This window comes from Panthera pardus, unplaced genomic scaffold (genome assembly GCF_024362965.1).
Source record: "Panthera pardus isolate Hobbes unplaced genomic scaffold, ASM2436296v1 HiC_scaffold_21, whole genome shotgun sequence".
Lineage (NCBI taxonomy): Eukaryota > Metazoa > Chordata > Mammalia > Carnivora > Felidae > Panthera > Panthera pardus.
In genome coordinates this window covers 47,716,088-47,743,733 of record NW_026526777.1, presented here as the reverse complement: position 1 = coordinate 47,743,733, position 27,646 = coordinate 47,716,088, and the positions used below count along the sequence as shown (strand labels likewise).

The window sequence follows — 27,646 nt, the reverse complement described above, 5'->3', positions numbered from 1 at the left end:
GGGCTGAGGGATCAACGTTTTTCTTTCTTCCTGTTTGAGAAATTGATACAGTGTTCGCGTTTGCTTTGAATCCTCCAGACTGTCCAGAGTATGAAGAGGAAAATATATTTGATGTGGGGAACACCGCCCCCCGCCCCGAGCATTAATTTGGGTGACCCCCTTTCCTCCTCCCCTGTCTTCAGCCCAAGACTGGAGAGCAGGGTCAGGAGAAACATGAACAGATCTGAACAGGCAAAAGTTCCACACTGAGATGCTTTGGAGACGCTAAAAAGTGAGTTTCCTTCCATCTCACCCCACCTACCATGCTCTCCAGGCAGACTGATGTCAGAACTTATTGTCTGGGGGTACAGCACATAAGCTATTTGTAGAGTTTTAAAACACTAAAGGAGGGTAATTTAAAAGAAATCTAGAGCACCGTTAACGTTTTCTTCTCCTGCTGGGGGATGGGGAAGACATTGCGTCCCCTTCCCTGCCTTTTCCTGCTAGATCTCGCCGTCACACTTCCAATTACAGATTGACTCCCTCTCTGCCCGCTACAAGGACGGGGTACCCCTCAACGGCGGGGGCACCCAGGTGTGACTGGACTTCCAGGGAACAGTGCTGGCCAGAAATAGGGAAGCAGATGAGCCTTTCAGGCGGCTCTCCAGGCAAAGTCCGGTGGACAGCGACACACCCTGGTCCTTAAAACTATCATTCCCACGGGATTTTCAGTGCTGGACTTGAGCTGTGGCACATAGAGTTCCCTGTATAAGGCGTTCCTAGGGGGCCCGACTCCTGAGCTTACATTTCTTAGGCGAAAAGGCAGTGGAGCTACGGGAAGGCTCTTTGGAAGACGCCAGCCTGCTCTGCTTGGTCCCTTCCCTCCGCCCTCGTGCAAGCAGCCTCTCTCGTGGGGGATTCTCCCAGGACTGCGGCCAGCGCCAATCAGGTGGCTCGGTACCTGCCCCCAGCCCGGGCCACCTGGAGGGGCGTTGAGGCTGTCGGCTCCGTGCAGGGGCAGTTCTCAGAGCGCCGGGGAACGCACAGGAGCCTCACGTGGGCAGCCCCAGGCCCAGGCGCTCAGCAGGACGCGCGCAGACCGGGTGCCAGCCCAACGCGCGAGTGGACGCCGGAAAGGAGCTGCTCAGTCGCGGTAACGGGTTAGGGTGCTCCTCGAGCGAGGTTCCCCGAAGGAAGAAAAGGAGGGACGGGGCGGAGCGGGGCGGGCCGAGGATTCCTTCCCCGCCCCCACCGGGGCGCCCGGCTCCGCGCGGGGAGGTGCCGGGCCGGGGCGTACTTCCGAGGGCGCCTTAGCACCGGGGTAAGCGCGCCCCGGGGCCACCTTCCCCGCGCGCCCCTATCTTGACCGCGGCCGTGCCGGACTGGGTCTGGGTCGCCGCTTGGCTCTCCCGCTCCGCACCGCGGGCCGCGCACTCCGAGGGGGTGGGGGTGGGGGTGGACGTCTCCGGCCTCGTGGCCAGGCCGCCGGTCGCGCTGTCCCCGCCTCGGGGCTGGACTTGCCGAGTCCCCGTCCCCGCCTGCGTCGCTGCCGCGCGCTCCTGCTCCGCGAGCGCCTTCCGCCGGCCGGAGCGCACACGGACCCGGCAGCCGCGCCTCGGCGCCCGCCAGCACCCGGGAGCATGCGGCGGCCCGGGCCCGCGACGTTGCACGCTCGGCGGGACCGCGGGGCGCGCGTGAGTGAGCCGGTCCGGGGCTGAGCACCGCGGTGGGTGGGTGCGGGGCGGGCGGGCGGGACGCTCCGCCGCCGTCGGTCTGTGCGTGCGGGTTCCTCCGAGCGCGCGGGCGCCTCTGCGCCAGCCCTGCACCCTGGTGATCCTGCTCAAGTTTGACCACGCTAGGAGGGCGGAGGTGCGTTCGCGGTGCGGGGTCGCCATCTCCGCCAGGCCGTCCGGGTCCAAGACAGCCGGCGCCGACGTCTGCCTAAGGGACAGAGAAACCGGACTGTCACCCGGGCCGCTGTCCGTTTCCTCCCGAGGAGGGAGCTTGCGTCCCGCACCCGTATCCCCAGGGCCGTGCGCGGCGGGCTGGGCGGGGGGCGCCGGCCACATCGAAGCTTCGCTCAGCGTCCGGAGGAGGGTTTGGCTCAAATAGAGCAGGGCAGGAGCGGAGAGCAGTGTCGGGCTAGGCCCGGCGTCCCCCTGCTCCCGTCCTCTTCACCCTAGCTGGCTGGGGTGGCTTGGGTAGAGTGCCCAGCGCGGCGCCCCGGAGACCTCCTGCCCGGGTGGCTTCGTCCGGTCTCTGCGCTTCCCGAGGCCGCGAGGGAGGGCAGGGATGGAGCTCGGTCTTCTCTGTCGGTGCCCTTGGGCTGCATACACCACCCGTGCTTTTCTGTCACACTTGGGCATTCCTTTTCTCTGGGTGGAACTGTGGGGCCCCAGAAGTTCGCTCTTCCTAGCAAGTTGGCCGCGGCGGGAAGGTGGTGGGGGGCAGGTGTGCAACCGCAGGCAGCCCCCACTCCCCCCTGCAGTCAGTTGAGGCACTTTCTCCCGTCCTTTCCAGTCTGCCCAGCCCGGGACCCTCCTTGAGGAGGCCACACTCGTGGCCCGGGGCTGGAGGACCCTGGCTGGAGCTGGGGGTTCAGTGCAACTGGCAAGGGTGACGTCTACCTAGTCGGATCTCTGTGCCCTGTCCCGCGTCCTCCAGTGGTTGAGCCAGACTCACGTTTTATACCGCGTGAGAAACAATGATGGGGGGACTTCAGATCTGGAAAAGTGCACTTTGCCTGAGATTTGCTGCGATTTGGGGTGTTCTTAGGGAGGTAGAGTGGGGGTGGAAGGCAACTTCCTTTCTGTGCTAATAAAGTGCTTGGAAGTACATTTGGCCCCTGCCCCTTCCCTTTATACTGGCAGAGGTGGATCAAAGGGGAGAAAGAGCAAAGGCATATTCTCTGGGAGCAATGATAATTTCTCAGACCCCTCTCCAGAGGTTCCAGCTCCTGTGTCTGTAGGGATCTAAACCAGTACGTAGAGACAGGGGTCGTGTTGGCACTCCGGGTGGCTCAGCTGTGGTCTTAGGCAAATCAGCTGCACCCTCCTCACAGTTCCCCCTACTCACAAGCAGAGCAGGGGCAGGATTTCTGCCCTCCTGGGGAGATGACCATGAGTGAATGAGAGAGGACCATGTGTGAATGGGAGAAGCCTCTGAAGTCCTCTGGGGGTGGGGGTAGGGTGTGTGTGTCATATGCATGGGTAGAAACCCTGGTGGTGGGTTTCACTGGCATTCCTGCCAGAACCAGAAATTTGCATTTAGTGACCTTATCAAAACCAGTGCTCAGGAAAGGCAGAATGGGCTCCAGTGCTGATGAGAGCAAGTGCCTCACATTTTGCTCAAGGATCTCTGCTTTGTCTCCAGTGTGCCCATCTGTAATTGGAAATGAGCTCTGCTTAGCTCAGAGCGGCTTCAGTCTGAGCGCAAACATCATCCGGCAACAGGGGGGCCTGTCTTGGCACGGAAACGACCCACCCTCACCCAGAGACCCAGGGTAGGATTTTAGTGATGTCTCCCGATAACCTTGGAAAGGAGGCTGGCGGCAGGGGGTGGGGGGGTGGGGAGATCGTAGCAGAAACTGGGAATCGTCTTGGTGGCCCCTTTATCCTCAGAATGGCCCTGGCTGGTCTCGTCAGTTGTGGAAAGTGCCCCGAGGTTTAGAATCTGGCCTGATGATCATTAGCACTAAGGAAAACTGCCACCACGTATTGAGTACTTTCTATATGTCAGACACAAGGCTCTGCTAAATCAATATTATTGTCCCTGTATTTCACACGAGGAGGCTGAGTTTGGGAGAGGTTAAATAACTTGCTAAGACCCTAAAGTGAGTCCATGGCAGAGCTGTTCTGTGAAGCCAGGTGTCTCAGTTCCAAAGCCCCCTGCTCCCTCCACACAGCTGTTCTTCTCCCATTAGGAACGGACACATGTGGTAGCTGAAAATCCAGAACCGTTGTGAATAAACACTATTTGGAGGTGCAAGAGATGTTTGTGACCCCGTTAGGCTTTAGGGAAAGTGCTGGCCAGGTAAAACTGCTTGCTCTTTGTTCCCTCTAGGACCCATGGGTTTAATCATACACAAAGGATTGATCCTTTAACATGTAGACTGCAAACTGGCGGCAGTAGGGCAATGGCCTACTTATTTCCCTTTCTGTTAGCAAACATCAAGAAGATGGATAAACTGCTAATGAGGTTCTAGAAAAACAGCCCCTCCATACATTGCTGTTGGAAGAGTAAATGGGTACAACTTCTTTGGAGGGTGTTTTAGAACCATCTACCAAAATTAGAAATGCCCATGCCATCGGACCCAGTGATTCCATTTTTAGGGGTTGAACTTGTCCTTACACTTGCCCATGGGCACAAAGACATATGTACAGTGTAGCACTGAAAGTATAGCACTGAAAGAACAATCCACGTGCTCATCAAAGATGAACTTGCTGAATATCTTGTGGCACCTCCAGGCAGTTGGATACTGTGCTATTCATTCATAAAAAGAGACTTGGGAATTTCTCTGTAACTGACATGGAATGATTTCCAAGATATATGGCTAAGTGGAAAACATGCATAGAGTTCTCTATGATGCTGTTTATGTTATAAAAGAGGAGGAAGAAGGAGAATTCCAAGATGTTTGCTTGTGTATGCATAGGTATGTCCAAAAAACCTGATAAGATCTGTTGCCTTCAGGAAGAGCAGACCTTTAAACCCTTCTGTACCCTTTCAATTCGGAACCATAGGGATGCATTAACTATTTAAAAAAATTTTTTTTAACGTTTATTCATTTTTGAGACAGACAGAGCATGAACAGGGGAGGAGCAGAGAGAGAGGGAGACACAGAATCTGAAACAGGCTCCAGGCTCTGAGCTGTCAGCACAGAGCCCGACGCGGGGCTCGAACTCACGGACCGTGAGATCATGACCTGAGCTGAAGTCGGACGCTTAACCGACCAAGCCACCCAGGCGCCCCAGATGCATTAACTATTTTAAAAAATCCTCTTTCCTTGTCCTGTGCCTGATACATTCCCTCAAGCCCTTCTCCGGGTGAACGGTGTGGAGGTGGCACCCCCACCCTCAGCTTGCTTGAGGGGTTCCCTTTGGGGTAAAAGCCAAAGGTCCCTGAGAACACACAGGGTCCCTCAGCTCTGGGCCATCCAGAATGCCTTTAAATACGTGGGTTGTGCTTGGAAAGCTGGAGGGAGAGGTGCCTTTAGACACCTTTCTGAGGTGGGTAGGCAAGATATGACCCTCTGGCCTTGAAAACAATATGAAGAAGTAGAAACTTTTTTGCCCTAATATTCCCTTATACAAGAGAAACTGCCAGCACCGGGGTAGCCTCAGTGGGGCGGGGGGTAGGCGGGAGTAGGGGGAGCACTGCCTCGTCATCAGTGAGGGCAGTAAGTCTATTTCTGGTGTTGTATTTGGACTTCAGAAAGGAGAGGGAGAGAGATACACTTGAATGAAAAGTTTTGAAAATTATTCTGGGGTCTCGGGCTGTTTTGTCCCAGAGGAAGGAAGAAGGTTATTGACGCAGCTGTAATGGCATCAGTTGGTATGTTCTGGAATGCCCCTTTGGGTGTCTCCCATCAGCACAGATGTCCAGCCCCTGCCCTGCTCCCCAGCCAAGAATTCCCTTCTGCTGATCACCTACCGTGGAGGCTGCTGGATGCATGAAGGGGATGGGAGCAAGTATTAGGAACTGCCTTCCCTCCTTCAGGTAAACAGGCTGTTGAATAGCAGAAGCAGAAGAAAGACTTTGTTCCAGCCACACGAGAAGGGACCTTCCAGTAGGTGGGAAGCCTTTGTTAGGAACTTTCTGTGTGCAGGTACTCCGCTAAGCACTCTGCCTACATCATCTCATTTAATCTCCTGATCGGGTATGTGTGAGAGCCCAGGCTCTTTGCCACCAAGCAGCACCTTTTTTGCTCTTTCTTCGATGACTTTCTTTCCTGCATAGTAACCTGCACCAGAGACACAAGAGCATCCCAGGTGCTCGGAGACTTGGTTTGGGTTATAACAGTGTGTAGCTGAGCACTACATACTTTGATGGATGAGCTGGAATATTTGCAGTCTGGGTAGGTTTGTACAGGGCACAGTTCAGGGACAAAGCAGTCAGCATTCTTGGTTCAGGGTCCCATCTTTCCTGCTTGTGTCTCTGTGTGTACATTAGGGCCAGGCCAAGTGGACTGTGAGTGTGATGTTCCCCAGGGATGGAAGGAGGAAAGGGAGTGCTTGTGAGGGTCGGTGTCTGCGCCCAAGGAAGAAGGTGGGCAGGGTGGCCCCTGAACCCCCCAGGTCTGTGCTGGGGGTCTGTCTGCTATTTGGCAGAAACAGCCTGAGAGCCAAGGGCCTGGCTCATTGCACACCTTTTTCCTCCCACACAGCTTGCTGGCCAGGGCTCGCCTCTGACTCCCACTCCACTTCAAAAAGAAACCGCTCGAATTTTCCCCCAAATGAATTCTAGCACAAAGGCAGCTACTGCTGTGGGGTTGAGAGCAAGAAGCTGGGCTAGGCTCTCAGCTAAGTCTGCCAGAACCTAGCCATGAGGGAGAAAGCCAGACGCCTGAATGGTTTGTTTTTAAAAAGTCCTCTTATGATACCCCAAAAATGATGTTTGCACAGCAGAGCAAAATAGTAGTGGACGATCAGTGTAATACATGCCAGAAAGTGAGTATTGCTCAAGGCACTGGGAAGACTGAAAGATGAGCAAGCCGTGGTTCCTGGGCTCGAGTTGCCCACAAGGCAGTGTGGGAGAGGAACATTCGTGTCAGCAGCAGGATCCTGCAGACTGAAGAAGCACGTGCTAAGTAGAGGTACAAATGGCATGTGGTCAGGTGTCGAGGGGTGACCGTGAGCCAGAGGCTGGCCCCAGTAATTTGGTAGATTGTTAAGGTCTTTTTTGGAGGAAGTGATTTTTGAGCTGGGCTTTGAAGGTTAAGTATGATTTTGATAGACAAGCTCAGAAGAAAGGGCAGAAGAGGCCAAGAGAACGGTTTCGGTAGAATATGGAGCGTTTGAAGATACATTCATATCAGTAATGTCATTATTTACTCAACTTCTGCCACAGACATAATACATGGCATTTTCAGGTGCTTACAGAGTAAAACTGTTTATGTCCCCATAAGATAGGCAATCACAATGATTTTTTTTTTTTTTTTTTTTTGGTGGTAAATCAACAGAGCTTGATGACGGATTAGATATTAGAAGGGCTTCTCGGAGGCACAAGGCTCTAAAACCATATTAGGCTTCTATCAGATTCATTTTACTTGTTAAAATAACAACGGGTGATATCGGACGTGTGTGAACTCGACATGTCAGTCCTATCAAACCACTGAATGACCATGAGCTTTCCAGTGGGGAGGCAGCGGGGTGCCAGGAATGGGGGGCTCCAGTTCTGCCTCAGCATTTTATTCTGTGTTCACTCATGTATTCACTCGTTCATTTATTCCTATGGGCAATGAAGATGATCCATGTGCCCGAGCCAAGTGCTGGGCTGGCTGGGGGCAGGGGTGAGTGGAGAGAGAGAGAGAGGGAGAGGGGGAGAGAGAGAGAGACAGACAGAGAGAAGGGAAAGTCAAGGGCCCTGTAGCCTCCAGGAGCTTGTAGTACACGGGAGATATCACAGGAGAAGGTGATAAATGCCATAGTAAAAATAGCAACAAAAGGCTGTGGGAAAACGTAATATGTGCTCAATAAATGCTTGTTGCTAAAACACATAAACATCATGATTGGCAGTACCAGATATCACCAAGAGAACAAATCAGAGGGCTAAAAATATTTCTTTGGATTTGGCCAGTGGGTCTCAAAACACTTGTTCATGTCATGAAACCCATGGAAATTATGGTGCTTGCTGGAGAATACCATAGAATTTTGAAAGGGCTGAATATATAATTTTGAGCTAAATCAGAGAGCATCTTATGCTAGATTCTACTACAGGCATAGAATAGCAGACACCAAGTTTTAAGAAAGAAAACTTTATGAAACAAAAGCCTTAAATTGAGGATATTCTGTGAGTTAATTTTTTTTTTTTTCTATGAATCGGGGAAAGCCTGCCAAGATTCTATTTTAGTGCAGGAAACCCTCAGTCCAGCTGGTAGAACACCAGGGATCCACAGGCGCATAGTTTTGGCAGTTTGAAGGTTGTTGATGACTCTAGCAAGGGCAATTTCAGGAGAGTAATGAGGCCAGAAGCCCGATAGAATTGGGTTGCATTTTCATGATGTCAACCAAGTATTTATTGAATGTCACAGGGGATACAGTGTGTGTGTGTGTGTGTGTGTGTGTGTGTGTGTGTGTGTGTGTTGGAGAAACCAGAACTGTCAAAGTCCCAGCCTTCATGGAGCTTGAAGTCATTCAGGGAAACAAACTTGTCACAAAGTAAATGTAAAGTGCCACTTATACAAGCAATAAATTGGAGGTCCATGGCATTGTCAGGGTGTTTCATAGGAGGTCTGGGCCGCTCAGGGAGGATCTGGGAAGTCATCCTGGGGAAATGATAGTTCAGTAGTCCTGGAGAGTGAGTAGGAGAGAAGGAAGTGAGTGGGGTTTTGGACCTGAGAGAGGATATTCTGGGAATGGGGAGGGTCTTGGCTAGAGCAGGCATAGCATTTTGAGGTGCCAAAGGCCAGTGGCCTGGGGTGCCTAGAGGGAGAGGGAGAAGCATGTGAGATGAACAGGAGAGGCAGGAGGGAGTTAGAACACTCAGTCTTATCAGCCACGGTAGGGATTCTGATGTTGATTCTACAGGAACAGGTAATCACAGAAGTACTTAAGCAGGAGGGTGATATAGTCAGATTTCCTACTTTAGGAAGATCTCTGTGGCTGTAGGGTGTGGACAGTATATTTGAGGTGGCCAAGGGAAGATCCGGGGAGACATCTCGAGAGATGGTTGTTTACATTGGGACATTTGTAGTGGAGAGAGAAAGAAGACAGAGTTGAGAGGTTTAGAAGTGAAATGGACAAGAAGTGATGGTTTGGTCAGAAGGGAGTTTTGGGGACGAGCCCTGGGCTCCCAACTATGTAGCGGTGGATAGGGGTACCATTTCCTGAGACAAATGACATGAGTTCAGTCTCGGCATGTTGTGCTTGAGGAGCCTTTGAACCATCTGGGTGGAGGGAGAGCGGCCAAGGGGATATATGGGCAGGAGTTTGAAGGAGAGGTCTGGGCAGGATCTATGCCCCCATAAGCTGTCAACATCCAGCTCCATGGCATGGAGGAGGCTGCCAAGGAAGGAAGGACAGGCTTAGAAGAGAAGGCCTGGGGTTAACTTCGAGTTAGGATGGGCCTAGAAAGGAAGCAGAGAAGGATGATCTAGAGAGATAGGAGAAAAGCCAGGAGTGGGAAATGTCACGAAAACCAAGGGCAGAGTGTTTCTTGAATAAGAGAAGAGGAAGCATAGCCCATTATGATGAGGACCAATGAAAGTCCATTGGCTTCAGAAACAGAGATCACAGGTGATTTAAACAATAGTTTCAGGGATGTGATGGGCAAAAGTCAGACTGTAGTTGGCGGAGGGGGAAGTAGACACTGAATGTGCAAATAAGTCTTTCCAGAGGTTTGGAGAGGTGGGGTGCTTTTGTTCTGTTTTAATGGGGGACAGTTGAGCACCTTTACATGGCAGTGTGAAGGATCCAGTTGAATGGAAAAGCTATCGGTTCAAGGAAGGATAATTCATAATGTGAGGTCCCTAAGAAAAATGGGTGGACAGCATCAACCAAGCAGGTGGAGGGAATAGGCCTTAGGATGGAGAGGGGCCATGCTCTGGGATAACTGGAGAGAAGGAGGGGAGGAGAAGGCTCATGCCTGTTTGTTTTTATGAGATGGTGGAAGATGAGGATGTTTCCATCTGATGAAGAGAAGGAAGGATGGCTAGAGCGGAGAAAGGATGGAGGACGTTTACTTTAGAATGGGGGTGGTGAGGACAGTGAAGAGAGAAGGGGTGAAGACACTAGTCAAAGGTGATACTAGTCGAGCATGTATTAGCCGGGTGACATTGAGTCCATTTTCTTACCTGTAAAATGGGAATGATACCCACGATGCTTACCCTACAGAGTTGTGCCTGGCACGTAGAACACCATCAACAAAGGCCTGCTGCTGTTTTGACTTTTCTTCTCACCGTCAGTGGCTAGCCTAGTGCTGAACACATAACTGGGTTTAGTATGAAAGAGTCGTCAACACTTCCAGGTACTTAGTACCTAAAATTTAGACGGACGTCTCTCCTTACACCACTTGTCTCCCTTCCATCTGTAAAGCACCAGCCTCTTTCCTTCTCTAAGCAATTGGAAGCTTTTCTGCTACTTAATGCTTAGGGATTCATTTATATGTGGTGCTTAGCCAGGGCAGATTCTATTAGGGGAGTTAAGCATATGGACAGGGCACTGGGCCAGGGTGAGAAGAGACGAGGTTCAATTAATTCAAGAACCCAATCTCCTCTGGCCTCATTGATACACAGAGGACAGGGCATCTGTGGGACTCACGCCTTCATCACTTTCCTAATATCCAGTGAAGCCAACTCTGAACCAGGCCTGTACCCGGGGCTGAGATACAGAGATGAATAGGAATGGTTCCTGCCCTTGTGATATTAATGTGATCAGATAAATGTTGTAATGGCTGCATCCCATGCTGGGGAGCATAGAAGAAGGAGCCCTTGGCTGTGCCCGGGCTAGGCAGGGAGGGCTTCCCAGAGGAGGTAGTGTTTGAGCTGGAATGTGAAGATCAACATCTTTGTAGAGAGAAAAGGGAAACAGACAAGGAGGGAACATCTTTGCAGGTAAAAAGGGAATTCTTCGGGGCCTTCAAGGCGCAGTTAGGCCCGGGAAGCTCAGGAGACGGTGGGGGGAAGCAGAGACTGAATTTGGTTCAGCAACATCAGAGCAGGAAATGCCAGGCGATGGGGAGGGGGTGAGACACAGGACGGCAGGCTGGTGTTCTGCCTCCTGGCCTAAGGACCTGGACTTGAACCTGTGGGAGTGGTAGAGCCACTGGAGGTTTCTGAACAACGGCAGAGTGATTGGTCAAGGGTCAGTGGCGGTAGTCTAGGCGAGGGTTGACCGCAGGACAGTTTCAGTGATATGGGTCCAAGGTATGGTCATTGCTAGTGAATGAGTGAAATGAAACTAAAAGCCAGTGGCATTAAGGAAGTTGTGGAAATATGATGCTAGGGCGTTTGGAGAGGCCATCTTTGTGTGTATTGAAACTTTCTAGGATGATGACAGAACCTTAAATGAAGGGGGACAATTGCTAATGTCCTCAATGAGTGACGGAGAGGCAGTGGTGTGGTGAAGGATAGAGTGAAGAATAATCAAATATCATGGATCTCAAAGGGATAAGGATTTTGACAAGATAACAGAAATGAAACACTCTAGACTCTAATTCTGGAAAACAGAATAAATTCCTGAAAGGACTGAACCGTTGTTTATTTCCAAGGCGAGGGGGCCACCAAAAAACAGGTGGAATGTATTTCCAAGCTGCTGGACCACTGAGTACCGCTCGAGGACACCCTACAACATCACAGATGGGTGCCTGCCGGTTCGAGATCTCAGAAATCAGCTGAGTCCTCGTGATGGCACCACGATCCATGATGCTGTCCTTGCTGGAGTCCATTTCCCAGGCCCCTCAGAGAATCATTTCCAACATCTTTGCTGAGGTCTTGCTGATACCAAGCATGTCCTCTCGTTGTGGCAGAGGAGTTAGGCACCCAGCACCCTTCACCTCAGGGGGCTGACAGCTCAACACCAGATTTCTCTTAGCAGATGGGTCTCATTGCCCACTTTCTTCTCTGCTGGGCATACTCTGTACGCAGTGTTGTGCTGGGGACATTGGAGGAATCAGAAAAATCCCAGACATGGTCCGTGCCCTCAAAGATGTCAGGGTCTAAATAGAAAAGCCGGGCTGGCACACCTGGGACAGCGATGCCCTTTGTTGTTTGGTTTAAGGGAGAGGTGGTTGGGTGCAGGAAGGAAAGAAGGTAGATGTACTGCAACTGTCTAGTCAAGAGTTGAGACACATGGAAAAGACAGAGTAAGGAACCTAAAATGACCTGCAGATTTTTGGATGTGGGGAGTAGGCCTGGCAAGTGGGGGTGCCGTTCTGAGAGACAGGAAGTACAACAGAGGAGAGACTTGCAAGGGCGGTGAAGAGCTCTGACTTGAAAATGGACAGTTTGCAGGCTCATTTATAAATGACACAAGTAGATGTGGAGCTCGGTTGCCTTTGTTGATGTGACTGTATTAAGAGTAAGTGTTTTAACAAAGGGGAAAAAGTTAATGAGGAGGCAGATGAAGACAATGGTCATAAAAGGATGGAGAACGGATGTACTTTAGAAACATTTAAGGGATAAAGTGAGCAAGATTTGGTGGCTGAGTGGATTTGAGGGGAGAGGTGGGGGGGGAGACTGCAGTGATTCACACACCGCTGGGCTTGGGGACTGGGGGGATGGTGGTCCCATTAATTAGGGGGAGAAAGGCGGGAAGGCAAGCACTTTGAGGGGGAAGAGCAGGTGAGATGATGGCGTCTGTTGGAGGCCATTCGAATGAAAGATTCCCGTAGGATGGCTAAGTAGACTGTGTCCAAGCGCCAGTTGGTGGTGCAAGTCTGAAAACCAGGCCCGCAGAGCTCATAGCTCTGTGAATTGCCCATGGGCAGGCGAGGGCCTAAGGAAGGCATGGGAGGGCAAGAATGGAGCCTTGGGAAGGATTCACGTATAGGAGGGGAGTGGTGTAGAGGGGACAGTCTAAGAGGGAATAGTCGGGATGGCATGAGTTGAACCAGGAGAGGTAGTGTGATGAGTGGTTGATGAGGAGAAAAGTTAAGGGATAAAGAGTTTCAAGTAGGAGTGGGTAGTCAACGTAGATTGTTTGGGAGGGACAGCACGCGGGTCATTGGAGATCTTTGTCAGAAGTGATTTCAGAGTAGCCGGTGGGAGCTGGAGGCAGATTTCAGTGAGTTCGCAATGAATAAGTTATGAGAAAATAGAGAAACAAGTGTACAGAAACATTTGAGGAGTTTTGCTGTGAAGAGGCAGAGAAATGCAGCAGTATCTGGATGATTATCATCCAGATGTGGAGACACCAAGTTTAGGCTTTTTAAAAAATGTTTATTTTTGAGAGAGAGAGAGCACAAGCAGAGGAAGGGGTAGAGAGAGAGAGGGACAGAGGATCCAAAGCAGGCTCTGCACTGACAGCAAAGATCCTGATGGGGGGGCTCGAACTCACAAACTGTGAGATCATGACCTGAGCCGAAGTCAGGCACTTAAGGAACTGAGCTACCCAGGCGCCCCAAGGCTTTTATTCCTAGTGGCTTTGTTGGGAAAGAGAATAGAGACAGTTGGGATAGTAGCTATAGGGGGATGTGAGGTGAAGCGATGGGTTGCTTTCAGAGTGGAAGGAACTGGATCATGTCCATGGGCCAAGGGTTTAGAGATAAGAGAGGAAGTGGGAAGCCTGGACTGGAAGGAGAGGGGGAGGTGGGTGTTTGACGGGGAGAAAGCTGCAGTTTCTTGGAAACAGGCTTTTCGTGGTTTAGGAGAAGAACAATAGAAAGAAAAAACCTGCTCCCCTCCCACCCCATCAGCCTTCCCCCCCACCCCACCTGTGTGTCTGCTCATGCTCCCACTTATCTCAGACCTACCCTTACGAGGTAAGTTTGAGTAAGTGTGAAGGACACGGAGATTCTATGTCTCCGTAGACACTAGAAAGAGTTCTTTCCTGCCCCTTACCTCTTTTCACCTCATTAGCCACTTCATCGGAATTCCTGGCCTTCTGCACATCCATCCATCTGTCCAGGACTGACTTGGAGGAGGTATGAATTGGTAGGGCCGTGCAGGGTGTTATCAGGTGGCAAATGGCCACTTCCCGGAGTTCCTTGAGTCCCCCGCCCCTGGGGCTGCTCCCGCACCCTCCCTTAGGGCATCCCGACTCCCCACAGTCCAGCGACCAAAGGGAAAATGCCTCCTCTTCCCAGCTCCAGTGCTATGGTGGGCATCAGTTCTGATCGGTCCTGATGTGCCCTGCCGGTTATGAAATAGGTTTAATAACACCCCTTCATCACCTGTCAGTTTTTCCACCCAGCTCCCTATGGAGGGAGGCTCACCGCAGACACTGAGCCAGGTGCTGGAGATAAAATGGTGAAGAACGCAGGCAAGGTTTCTGCCTTTGTGGAAACTACAGTCTTGAGCAGTATTTTCTTTTTTCTTTTCTTTTCTTTTCTCTTCTCTTCTCTTCTTTTCTTTTCTTCTCTTCTCTTTTGTTTTCTTTTCTTTTTTAAAAATGTTGATTTATTTATTTTGAGATAGAGAGAAAGATCACGAGTGGGGAATGGGCAGAGAGAGAGAGGGAGAGAGAGAATCCCAAGCAGGCTCCACAAGGTGAGCACAGAGCCAGATGTGGGGCTCAGTCCCACAAACCATGAGATCATGACCTGAGCCAAAATCAAGAGTCCGATGCTTAACCAGCTGAGCCCCCCAGGCGCCCCCATGAGCGGTATTTCTCAGTCGAATCACCACTGACAGTTCTTTGTTGTGGGGGGACTGTCCTGTGCATCGTAGGGTGTTAGGCGGGATCTCTGGCTTCTGTGCGCCTAGATGCTAGCTGCACCCTCCCCCAGTTGCGACAGCAGGAAGTATGTCCAGACATTGCTGAATGTCCCGTTGAGGGACGGAAACCCCCTCCCCCCATTGAGAGAATAAAAAGTATTATCAAACAGCTGATCACAAAAATAAAAACACAATTACCAAGTATAAAGATACCCTGACAAAACATAAGCGTGTGCCATGACAGAGGAAGAAAGGAGACTTATTTTAGGTTCAGTTATAAAGCAAGGCTTCCTGAACGAAGTAACCCTGAGGCAGAAGCCTGGGGGCTGAGAAGGAGCCAGTCACACGAGGAATGAGGGACTGAACGTCCCTGGTGGGAGAAGACCCCAATACAAGAAAGGGCCCTGGCTGTTTGAAGAACAGAAGGAAAGCTCGTTGGCTGGGGCTTAGGGACCAAAGGGGAGAGCGGTGCGAGATGAGACTGGAAAAATTAGTAGGGACTAGATTATGCTGGGCCTCATAAACTGTGTGTTTTAAGAGTAATTCAAATATTTGTGCAGTGTTGTTTTTTTTTTTTTAATTTTTTTAAATGTTTATTATTTTGAGAGAGAGACAGAGCATGAGTGGGGAGAGGGGGAGAGAGAGAGGGAGACACACAAGCAGGCTTCAGGCTCCGAGCTGTCAGCACAGAGCCTGATGCGGGGCTTGAACTCACAAACTGTGAGATCATGACCTGAGCCGAAGTCGGATGCTCAACCGACGCCCCTGTACAGTGTTTTAAGTAGGAATGAGACACACCCAGGCTGATGTCTGAAGATCATCTGTCTGCTGAGTGGCAGTCAGTCGGAAAAGGACTAAGTGGCCGAGGCAGGAGACGGGGGGTAGCCTGAAGCCTGGCACTGGAGACAGAGAGATATAGATGGACTTGAGATTTGCCCCACCTGTTCGTGATGTCTCACATATTTTGGCCATACTCAAGGGTTGGCAGTACTGGTTCTGGGACCGCCTTTATTCAGTAACACTTATCGAGCGCCCACTGTATGCCCAGCATGTAAGACACTGGCCCCGTCAGCTCCAAGTCTTGTAGGGACACGGACACAATGCGATCTGGGTGCAGAGGTGTGTGACCCTATAAGCGTGAGGTGCCACGGAAGTCTGTGGAGGTGGCGCTGGTCTGACCTGGGAGCGGGGAGGGTCAGGGAAAACTGGAAGAGGTGACACCTGCACCAGTTGATAAGAAAAAAATCAGTGAATTGAGTGAAGGGAAGAACGCACATGCCAGGCTTCGCACAACCTGGCAGAGACCCGGAGGGTGCAAACAGCATGGCGGGGCAGAGGCAGAAGACCCAGGGCAGGGACAGGTGGGGGAAGAGGCTGGAGGGGTCGGCAAGGGCCAGACCATGACAACAAACCCAACCTTTGGGCCTCAAGGGCCAACTGACAGTGCGGTGAAAACAGGAGCCGATGCAAGTGTGGGGGTTCCAGTCTAGTCTCTTGCAGGACACCCGCTCTTGCCACCAGAGGGTCCTGTCAAAGTCTAGAACTGCTGAAGGTCTGCCGGTGTTCCTCTCATCTCCTTTGTCCCCCGAGGCTCCCCACAATGGCTCCCTAGTGTCATCATCCCACCGGAGCCTGGCACACCAAGCGACATGTACTTTCATTGACTGCCACCCTCTAAACCCCTTCACTCACGCTGCTCCCAAAAATCCAAAAAGAGAAAACACAAGATTTTTTTCTCACAGTGAAAGTGATGAATAGCAACGGACCTGTTTAAAATAAGAAGGAATTTCTCCAGTAAACTGGCAGCCGCTTAAAATGATGTCGGAACATATTTTACCTGAAAAGATATTCATGACGTATTGTTCGATCATAAGGTGGAGCGAGTACGGAACCCCAGGGAGCAGAAGCGTGTGCGGGTGTGTGGAGGAGAGGATGACAAAGTGTTAACTGTGCTTATCTCCAAGTGGACAGAAGCACAGGGGATTTTCACTGTGGGTGTTCGACTCACCTATTTTTAAAATTTTCTAGTATGAGATTATTTTATGATAAGACATAAACAACATACAAAGCTGCCCTGGGGGTCTGGTTGGCAGTGCTCCCAAGAGTCCTTGACCTCTAGCTGGTTACCCTGACTGCTCGTTGTAGACACGGCAGTATTTTTCTCCAGGAGGGCTGCAAGCAAGACTAACTCGTTACATGCTTTCCGTCCCGAGGATGACAGGAGCCAGGAAGGCATAAAGTCTTGTTACAATGACAGCCAGCCAACAGCCCAGCCGGTAGCCTTGATGTCTGTGTGTTTATTTATTAACGGGACTTTATGTATCCATCCTCCACAAGCTCCAGGAGCTCCCCAGCTGACTCTGATACAGATCATATTCTGAAAATGGTACAGCCCATCAGTCAGCATAAAGACAGGGCTGGCTCACCAGAGGATTAACACAAAAAGAACACTGTCCTAGGAAGCAAAATGAACTGGAAGGAGTATTGACTGGGGCACGGCGTTAGGAGAAGGGAGTGTGCGGGAACAAGCTGGGTTCTTCAGTCACTTTTCTTAACCTGTCAATTATTGAATGCCTTTTCCCTGCCAAGCATGGAGTCTGTTTCTGTATATACTTTCTCCCATTTAAACTTCCCGACGGTTCTTTATTTTTAAATTTTTTAATGTTTATTTATTTTTGAGAGGGAGAGAGACTGAGAGCAAGTGGGGGAGGACCAGAGAGACAGGGAGACGCAGAATCTGAATCAGGCTCCAGGCTCCGAGCTGTCATCATAGAGCCCGACACAGGGCTCGAACCCACGAACCGTGAGACCATGACCTGAGCTGAAGTCGGATGCTTAACCGACTGAGCCACCCAGGCGCCCCTAAACTCCATGACACTTCTATGAGGAATGATTCCCCTGTTGAAACAGGCTCAGGGAGAATAAATAACTAGTTAACAGCAGCTTAGGTTTTAACGTAGCTGTTTTTTCACCGAACACTACCCCTGCCTACACCTCCCTGCTTGAAGAATTCTGCTTAAAGGCGGGGAATTTTAAAGCTTGGAAAATGCCCCATTGATTTGGGCTTAGAAGTTACTCAGCGTGCAGTAGATGCCAAATGCTCTTGTTGAATGGACGGAGGGATAGAGGGAGGGATGGATGAATGAACAAAAGAAAGCATGAGTTTTGAAAGGTCATATAATCACATAAAGGCAGAGAGAGATAATCACATTAGAAAGCTATCACCAAGATAGTTGCCACAAATGAATGTGGCCAGGATTCAATAGTACTTTCTGTTGCTTACCCAAGAGTTACAAGAGATGGCTGTAATGGGAGTAAACATCAGGAGAGTCATTTCTCGAGGGCTGGAGAGAATTGGGGTCATGTGGGTATGTGGGTCGGGTCAGTGCTGTCATGGTTCAGGGTGGGGAGGGGCTAGCCTGGCCGAGTTCCCGTGCACAAAGCTAGATGTCTGCTGTTCTCATTTGCAAATTGGTTACCAGGGTCCTACCGGGTCCTAGCAGTCTGCCTGGGCCTGCTCGGTTCTCAGGGCCTACGGACAGAGGAGCAAGGAGGCCTCAAACAGGGAAGCTTCTTGGGCCGCTTGGGAAGAGCAAGGCTTTATTTCTTTATTTTTTTCAAGGTTGCAGCAAACTGACGGCCTTCCTTGGCTCCAACGAAGAGCTGTTTTTCTCCACATGTGCCGCTCAGAGATTGGTTACTGGGCCAGCAAGTAGAGATTGAGGAAAACCTTGGTTCGCATCCCTTATCTCCTCATTCATCTTCCCTGCTGTGCATAGAAGCTCGAGTACTCCTTGTTCCAGCTTGGCAACGGGAGGGAAGGCCACAGCGTCCAGACTACTGTGGGAGCCTGGAAGAGAAATGGTTCGGGCAACATGTTGGTCTTTGTCTTCCGGGAGCTCAGTTTCCTCTCAAGGAGAATACACGCTACCCGTGGGGTTACAGAGCCACGCTGTTGAATCATGAAAATCCCGTGAGCGAGGTGGCCGCGGGACACCGGGCTGGCTAGTTTCTTCTTGTGAAAGATGAGGCAGTTGGGATGGCTTCTGCTTTTTCCGGTTCCCCGTCTGCTCTAAGAATGTGTGATTCTCCAGTCTAATACGTCTGCTAAGGTTGATCAGGAAAGATCTGAAGGAACTGACTTAGGGCGCAGCACTTGGGACAGCTGCATCCCAGCCCCAGAGGGGACACACGGTCTCTGGTGAGAGGCTGTGGCAAGACCCATTTCACAGATGTAGAAACTGAGAGCCAGACCTACCCCCCCCCCCCCACCCGCCCCTGCCAAAAGCAGGGAAATCCCAATGCGTGGACCCCTGCAAAGGCTGCAGACAACTGCTTTCCCTGGTCTGAGAAGAGGGGCTTCCCCCAGAGGCCTCAGCCGGGTGTGTGGAGCAGTCTGAATTCCTCTCTCTGACCCTCCCTCAGACTTTGCCCCCCGCGCCGTGCTTCCTCACCAGCCCCATCCAGTTGGGGTTGGGGAACTGCTTTAAAAAATTATTTCTAAAAGATCACACACACACACACAGACACACACACACATGCTGAGTGAGCTCTTTGTATTTTATATGGGAAATCATAAATGGCTCGGGCTAAATGAAACCTGAACCAATCAAACAACTTTCCCAGGGGCTCAAAAGAAACAAGATTCACAGAACCAGCTGCCAGTCCTGCAGAAAATAGAGCTGATGGAGACACCCATGTGGGTGTCGGTTGACCTTGACAAGGGAAACACTAGCCAGTATTTTTATCTACCTTTTTTTCTCAGGACATTGGTACTGTCACATGCACTAGCAACAGGCCCCTGTTTCTTCTGATGCAGTGCTCCGGCAGCTCAAATTCTATAATCTCAAGGATTTCCTATTACATTTCATTTCTTTTCCTTTTATTTCTCTTCTGTCTTTCCTCTGTGGGAGACAGAGCATCAGCCTGTACCTCTGAAGCAATTAACTTGCCCAAGACTCTCCCAATTTTAGCCCTGAAGGTCTCACATCCAGGGAACCCGCTCAGTCCTGGGCAAACCAAGACTGTTGATTTCCCTGAAGGTACGTCACTGCTTCAAAAGAAACTCCTGGGGTGGGGAGTGTTTCCCAGCTCCCGTCTGGAGGCGGTCTCACATGGCAATCGTCCGTGCCAGGTAAGGAGCAGATCACTTGACCTCTCTGTGCCTCAGTTGCCTCATCTGTAAAAGGGGGACAATGATAATCTGCACCTGGAGAGGTTGCTATATGAAATCATGTAAATCAACACACGTATTTTGAAATAGTGCCTGTCTCATAGTAAGGGTCCAGTAAATGTTAGCCACGGTTATTATTCAGTCAGCATCTGCCTGTTGATAAACCTGAGATCACAGGCCCTCAGAATTGATGGGATGCCTTCTTAGATTTCATCTCAGTGTCCCCACATTTATTTATTTATTTTTTAAGTTCATTTATTTTTGAGAGAGAGAGGGAGGGAGAGGGGCAGAGAGAGAGGGAGGGAGAGAATCTCAAGCAGACTGTGCACCATTGCAGAGCTCAGTGCAGGGCTCAAACTCATGAACCGTGAGATCACGACCTGAGCAGAAATCCAGAGTCGGAGGCTTAACTGACCGAGCCACCCAGGCGCCCCAGGGTCCCCAAGTTTAAATGCACTTTGTGCACTGTAACAAGTCCTGCTGTGTCCACCTCCCCTCTCTCTGCTTCCCCCTCCCAACTATGGGGACAGCTGCAGCTGGTTAAAGTTGTTTGGATTGGAGTGGGTTCTTCCCCGCTTCACCTGGGGCAGGGGAGGTGGGGCGTGATGTGTAAGTTCAGGACCTCAGGCTTGCTCACGCACACGAATCACCTGGGGATCTTGTTAAGTCTTGTTCAGCGTGGGTGCTGATGCATCCGACCGGAGATCCCGCATTTCTAACAAGCTACAGGGTGAAGCTGCTGGCCCGGGGACCACGCTGTGAGAGCAAGGCCACACTGTGTGTCAGCCTGTGTGAGTCTGGGCAAAAGCCTATGAAGTTCATGCTCATGTGAAGTTCCTAAGATGAGAGCATTAGTATGGGGTGGGGGGTTGTTGCTTAGATGTGCTCAAAGCGTTTGAGGAGAGCAGCTCAGGGAGCGGGGAAGCCAGGAGGCTGCCAGTGCCCTAGGCGGGCGTGGACACCTGTCGCGAGCAGTGGTTGCAGGTAGTTAATAACACTGGGTAAGGAAATGAGCTTTGGGAATTCTTTTGCTTATTTTAAATATCAGAGCTGGTTCGAGGCTATAGCTTTAATCATACCTTTCTCATTTGTGTCCCTGGATTTGCACTCTTGAATGGTGGACAGAAGGCTGTACTCCCCTCCCCCCAGTGCCCAGGAGTCACACGTGGTCAGTGTCAGGGACCCAGGGTGTGACTACAAGAAGGTTCAGAACTACTGCCTGAAGGGACCCAAGCCCCCAAACGAAGTTGGGCCCCCAGGCCCTGACCCAACACTCCTTCACAGTGACATTGCCTGGGAGGGATCTAATACTCCCTCAGCCATCTTGAACCTGACCTGTGAGAGCCACCTGGCACTTATACCTCCAGTTGGGATGGATCGACCCAACTCTCCCAAATAATCTGAGTACCCAAATGAACATAACCAGTGACCTTCGCGTTTGAGACACCTTTATTCCTTTTTCAAAGCCTTGAACAGAATCCTCTCTGCCATTCTTCTCCCAGCTGTCTTCCCTCAGAGTCCCCGTCAGACACCGACACAATGTTATCACCCGGCCGCGGTCATTTTGTTCTCTGCTCTCTGGCCTGCGCAGATTCCAGACGAGCCTTTTCAGAAGAGGTAGGAGAGGGGCTCCGGGGGGCTCAGTCGGTTAAGCGTCCGACTTCGGCTCAGGTCATGATCTTGTGGTTCGTGAGTTCAAGCCCCGCGTCAGGCTCTGTGCTGATGGCTCAGGGCCTGGAGCCTGCTTCCGATTCTGTGTCTCCCTCTCTCTCTGCCCCTCCCCCACTCGTGCTCTCTCTCTCTCTTTTTCTCAAAAATAAATAATAAAACATAAAACAAAAAAAAGGAGAGGTAGGAGAGATGGAACCAGACAGGCAATTCTGCCTGCTGTTGCCTGGATTCCCTTAGGCCAGGCTTGTGCTAATCTGAAAAATAGCTTTAGGATAATGCACACTAAAAGCACTCTGCAGACCCTGGTGCCCTGGGAAGAGATTCGGGGACTCAGTATTGCCAGCTCCCTGCCCCCCACGACCGCTGTCAGCATCTACGCACTTTTAATCTCCCACACGTCTGCCAAGTGTGGTACACATTTGTATCTGTCACTTCGGATCCCCCCTGCATGGCTGCTCCCGGCCAGCTGGGCTTTCTCCTTTCTTCCCAGAATGTTCCCCGAGGACAGCCCGGCCCCAGATAAGGGATTCCACTTTCTTTTGTTTCTCTTACTTGCTGAACCCCCCCACCCCTTGGCCCCAACAAGTACCTTACAGAGCCTGCCCGGTGCCCTGGCGCCCCGACCCGCAGCCTCCTGTTTCCTCCCGGATGAGGCCAAAGTAGAGGAGTTTCCAGACAGCTTCCCTCCTGCCTCACTCTCTGAAGGAGCGTAGCAGTGTTCTGATGTGCCTCCCAACCCGGCTCAAAGCAACAGCTCAGGATTTATCACACCCCACCAACTCCTACTAGGACGGGCTGCAGAAGTGTTTCATGTTTTTTCTTGTGGTGAAAACCAGAGCATAAACTTTACTCTCCTACCTCTGCTGAGCGTACAGTTTCATAGTGTTCAGTGTATCCGCACTGTTGTGCAACAGATCTCTAGACCTTTTTCATCAAGGAGCACTTAAATTCTATACCCACTAAACACGGATTCACCTCCTCCCTTCCCCCAGCCACCTTTCTACTTTCTGTGACTTTTGACCACCTCAGATACTTCACATGAATGGAATGAATCATGCAGTATCTGCCCTTTTGCACCTGACTTCTTTTGCTGAGCACGATGTCCTTGAAGTTCATCCGTGTTGTGGTATGTGAAGGATTTCCTTTTTGAGGGCTGTGTAATATTCCACTGTGCACACGCACCACACAGTCTTTATCCGTTCATCTTTCTGTGGACATTTGGGTTGCTTCCTCAGTTTTTTTTTAACCCCTTATTTTGTAGCTAGTCACCACATAAACGTTTAGACTTACCTAAGGCCACGCGGCCAAGGAGATGTGTGCTTGCTCAGGATTTTATGTTGTTTCCGTGGTTTTGGCATCAGCATGTGGGAGGCTCTGGTCCAACCCGAGTTGGCTAAAATAGGATCTCCAAGAATTTTACAGGCCACAGAGTCATGTGATGACATCCAGGCAGCACGGTCCTGATGACCGTGTGCCTGTGTGACATCTGGCTTTGGTCTGACATGGCCAAAGGCTCTGTGTGTATGGATACTGGAGTTTTTAATCAAATTATGCAACTGTTATTAATTTGTTCAGGTATGCTAATGATACTGTGTTATTACAGGTTTTAAAAAGAGCTACTTCTAGGGGGCCGCCTGGGTGGCTCGGTGGGATAAGCGTCTGACTTTGGCTCAGGTCGTGGTTTCAAGGTTCGTGAGTTCAAGCCCCGCGCTGGGCTCCGTGCCGACAGCACAGAGCCTGCTTCAGATCCTCTGTCTCCCTCTCTCTCTGCCCCTCCCCTGCTTGCATTCGCTCACTCTCTCTCAAAAATAAACATTAGAAAATAATTATAAAAATAATTAAAAAAGAACTACAGTACTTTAAAAAATGCATACTGCGGCATTTGTGAAATTAAATGTATGGTGTCTAAGATAATATGCTTCAGAATAATCAGTAGAAGGTATGGATGAAACCAGGCTGGGGTTTCATATATTACTCTCTCTACTTTTGTATATGTTTTCAGTTTTCTATAATAAAATGTTTTTAATCTTAAAAACATTTTTTTAAATCTTACATTTGGATAGGGCCACATGTACCCACTCTCCGGGAACTTAGCAGATTATTGCTGAAACAGGAGCGGTTCGGGCCATTATCGATTGTATGCTGTAGAGAATAAAATACCGCCACCATTGGGCAATGTGAGAACAAAGAGAAACCCTGCTGGCTGCAGGGGTGGCTTCTGTGAGTAGTCACGGACAGAGTTGTGAGTGTACGAGGAGCTCATCAGATTTCTTTACTGGAACAGCACAGGCCCTGGGCTCTGGCGTCCTTGAACCCGGGGGGCTTCTCCACCAGACCTTCCCCTCAGCAGTCACCAGCTTCCTAACTTAAAAACGTTTGGCCACAGTAGGAAGTAAATATGTTTGTTTGTCCATTTATATACGCGTTCATTCGCCCATCCCTAGTTACTTCCTTTTCTAACCACCTACGTCCAAGCATCACCAGCTATGGCTGAATTTACCTCCTGAATACCTCCAACCTGCCCACTTTAACCCCTGGCCCCTAGCCAAGTCCCTGCATCAGCATCGCTTAGCTAGGTAGTGCAACACCTCCTAATTGCCCTCCTTCTCCACACTCTGCCCCTTCCCTTCCATTCTTGGGTTAGATCTCCTCACCCAACCCTGCTCCAGAAAAACCCAGAAAGTCTTGCGGGTGCCTGGGTGGCTCGGTTGGTTAAGTGTCCGACTTTGGCTCATGTCATGATCTCACAGTTTGTGGGTTCGGGCCCTGTGTGGGCCTCCACGCTGACAGTGCAGAGCCTGCTTGGGATTCTCATTCTCTCTCTCTCTCTCTCTCTCTCTCTTTCTCCCTCTCCCTCTCCCCCTCCACCTCTCTCTCCCTCTCTGACCCTCCCCTGCTTGCGCAATCCCTCTCCCTCTCTCTCAAAAAATAGACTTAAAAAAAAAAAAAAAAAAGCCCAAACCCAGAAAAGTCTTCCCTCTGCCCTCAGATGTAGTCCAGACTGCAGTGGTGCTTCACAGAGTTGTTGGGGACGTGACTCTCCAGTCTGTCTGCACCCCCACCCCTGTTTCCCTGTGCCCCAGCCTCCCTGAGTTCTGAGTTCTTTCAGTTCCTCGGGACCCCATGCTCTTTCTCACATCCGGGCCTTCGGACATGCGGTTCCCTCTGCCCCGGATACTCTCTCTTCCACCACTGCCTTCTTAGTGATTCGCCATGGGAGGGGCTCAGTTAACCTCGCCAGCCCCCGCCCCCCAACGTTCTTGCTGTCTCCCCCTCCCCCCGCCGGAAGACTTGCCCAGTGGTTGGTGATCCTGCAGGGAGCACATCCTGTAACTGCCCCCCCCCCCCCCCCAGTGCTTTCAGCCCCACTTACTGGAGCTGCGCTGTCCGTATTTTTTGAATTGACAGAATGCATTTGACTTGAAAGCAACGAGAAAGGAAGCAGAGTACATTGCAACAAGCGGGTTGCAGTCTCTCCGCCCGCAGATCCCCTCGTGCTCTGTCAGGCCGCACACATTCCCCGGTCTGCTGATCAGAGGCGGATTCCAGTTGCTGCTGGAGGGCCTGCTGTGTCTCTTGTGATCTCAGCTCCCCATGTTCGCAGCATCCCCCCACCCCCCACCCTTGGCTCCGGCCCCACCACGCGCGGGACCTCACACCGTGCCCCCTGCGCGGGGAGGGGGGGGGGAGCTTGTCCCCTGGGTGGTCCCACAGTCCCAGGCCTGGTGGAGCTTCCTGACCTGGTGCGTGTCCTGTGCTTGCAGCCCCGTGGTCACCTCTGCGGGCAAGCCTCACCCAACACCAGGGGCCCCACCTGCCCCTCAGATGCTCAAAATCCAGCTGCCTTGACTTCCTGCCCTCTGGGCCTTGCCACGGTCCTTCTCTGAGAGCGCAGCCCCTGTGGTCTCCCCTTTGCAGGGTTTCTGTCCTTCCCGCATTCTCTTGTCGTGTCTCTGAAGTGTCCCTCTGGCCTGTGTGTCTACCTCACCCTTTCCTCCCTCGCTCGGGACCCTGTGCCCTCCCTGCCCCCATTTTCCTGGTATCTTTGGTCTGCCCCCCTCTTCCCCGTGTTCCTGTTCTCTCCTGTCTATGCCTGTGTTTGGATGTTTTCCCTTGTAAAGCTCTCCCTGCCCTTGTGACCCCATAAGCTCACACCCTGGCTCTCTGCCCCCTTTCCTCCCCAGGGGAGTGTCCCCACCCCCGTGTCATCAGCTGTCCACGCCTCACTCCCTGTCACCTTGGCACTCCCCATATCGAACCCCGGGTCCTCAGGAGTCTCCTTGACCTCTGTGCCACCCGGACCCTGATCCCATCTTCTTCTCTCGGATGTTCTCCTCAGGCTCCCTGGCTCCACGTCAGCCTGCTTCTGTCCTTGTCCACACTTTCTGACTCATCTGCTGGCGCGTCCCCATCTTCCCAACCTCTGAGAGTAAGTTTCTGTGAGACTCTGTCCTCTGCCTGTCCTGTCTACACAGATGCTCCAAAAGACCCTTCTGTGCTCTTATTTGGGATTTCAACGTTGTCAAATGGGCTAAACTCCACGGCTCCCCTCTGAATGGCGGCTCCTCCGGAGTTTCTCCTTCCGATAGCAGGACCGCCCTCCTTTGGCACCGTCCTCGGCTCCCGTCTGTCAGCCTGCAGGCCCCGCACTTCCGCTGTCCCTGAGTTCCTCTTGGGTTAGTGGAAGCCAAGCTCCCCTCTCTCCTGCCCTCCGTCCTGTTTCCAGTCTTCATGTTGCCAGCGCACTGTTCACTCTCCAGGCCCCTGGACCAGCAGCCTCAGCATCACCTGGGAGCGCATACTCTCAGGTCTCATTCCAGACCCGCTGCTTCAGGAGCTCGGGGTGGGGCCCAGCAGTTTCTGTGGGGTGATTCTGATGTCCACTAAAGCTGGAAAACCACTGTCCTAAAACACAGCACTAAACAAGCTTCTCCTCTGCCTAAAAACCTAAAATGCTTTGTTTACTTAGGATTCGTTTCAGCTGGATTTAACAACAAAAGCAGTGGCTTAAACAAGATAGAAATCTATTTCTGACTTAAGAGAAATCTGGCCATCGGCAGTGCAGGGCTGCTATAGCAGCTCCATGGTGTCATCAAGAACCCAGAGTCCTAGCTTTCTGTTTCAACTCCTGGAACATGGCCCTCTTGTCATCAACCTTCCTCATGATTCAAGATGGCTGCTAGTGCACCAGCTATCGCATCTTCCTAGAGATAGCATCAGATCCCACAGGTTAAGGCTTAGTCACAAGACTAAGCTTCCCCCAAAATTCAGATGCCATTTTCAAGTCCACATTGTCACCTGTGATTCTATAGATTGGAGGTTCCATAGACCCTCTCCTTGTGGGTCCATCAATTTGCTAGAGCAGCTTACAGAACTCAGAAAAATATTTTACTCGCTAGATTACTGGTTTATTACAAAGGATATTAAAGGATACAAATCGCCAGCCAGATGAAGAGATACATAGGCAAGGTGTGGGGGAAAGGGCTCACAGCTTCCTTGGCCCCTCTGAGCCCACCTCTCTCCCCAGTCTGTTCATCAGCCTGAATCCCTCTCCCAAGAAGTTGGACTGAAAGTCCAGCCGTTTGATCACAGGGTTGGTTCCCCAGGCAGCCAGCCCCATCCTTTGGTTGCCTAGGGGCTTTCTAGAAGTTACTCTATTAACATAACAAAAGACACTTCTATTGCTCTCTTAGGAAATCCCGAGGGTTTAGGAGCTTTGTGCCAGGAGCTGGATGAAGACCAAATTTACATTTCTTGTCATAAATCACAATATCCCACATCCTAATACAGACCAGGAGGAATAGCAGAGGAGCCAAGGGGAGGGCTTTTCCAGCTGAGTCCCTTTCCAAGCTTTAAGCAGCCTTCCCATGAGACCCAGATAACACTGTCACTTAAGTCCAGTTGGTCAGACTTTTGTCCCAAAGCCACACGAGATTCAAGGGAGGCTGGGAAATGCAGTTTTTGTTGTGGGTGGCAGAATGCCCGGCTAAAAATTGAGGTTCTTTCAAAAGGTTACCTCCTGTATGATTCAATTTATATAACATCTTCGAAACAGCAAATTTACAGCAAAGGGTAACAGATTAAGAGTCTCTAGGAGTTGGAGAATGGGGAGGGAGGGAGGTGATTTGGGCTGTCAAACGGTAGAACCAGGGATCCTTGTCATGTTACTGCTCTGCATCCTGACTGTGGCGGTGGTCACCTGTTTCTAGACATGTGATAAATTTGCATAGAACTAAATATACATACGCAAACATGCATGCGTTCAAATAAAACCCGTGAAACCTGCACGGCAC

General features: G+C 51.1%; 1 protein-coding gene across 4 annotated transcripts in view; it reads left to right on the top strand.

The window, feature by feature from the left end:
- Nucleotides 1–890: 890 nt before the first annotated feature.
- The window catches only part of FAM163A (family with sequence similarity 163 member A), a 79,360-nt gene continuing 52,604 nt past the window's right edge, over nt 891–27,646 (top strand). For 2 of the 4 annotated variants that reach the window (XM_019426576.2, XM_019426540.2), the window contains exon 1: nt 891–1,132. The gene's annotated coding sequence lies outside the window, so the exon portion shown is untranslated. Of the gene's footprint in view, nt 1,133–1,184; nt 1,301–1,537; nt 1,674–27,646 lie in introns of those variants that run through there. The other 2 variants (XM_019426558.2, XM_019426549.2) reach the window with 2 other exon arrangements.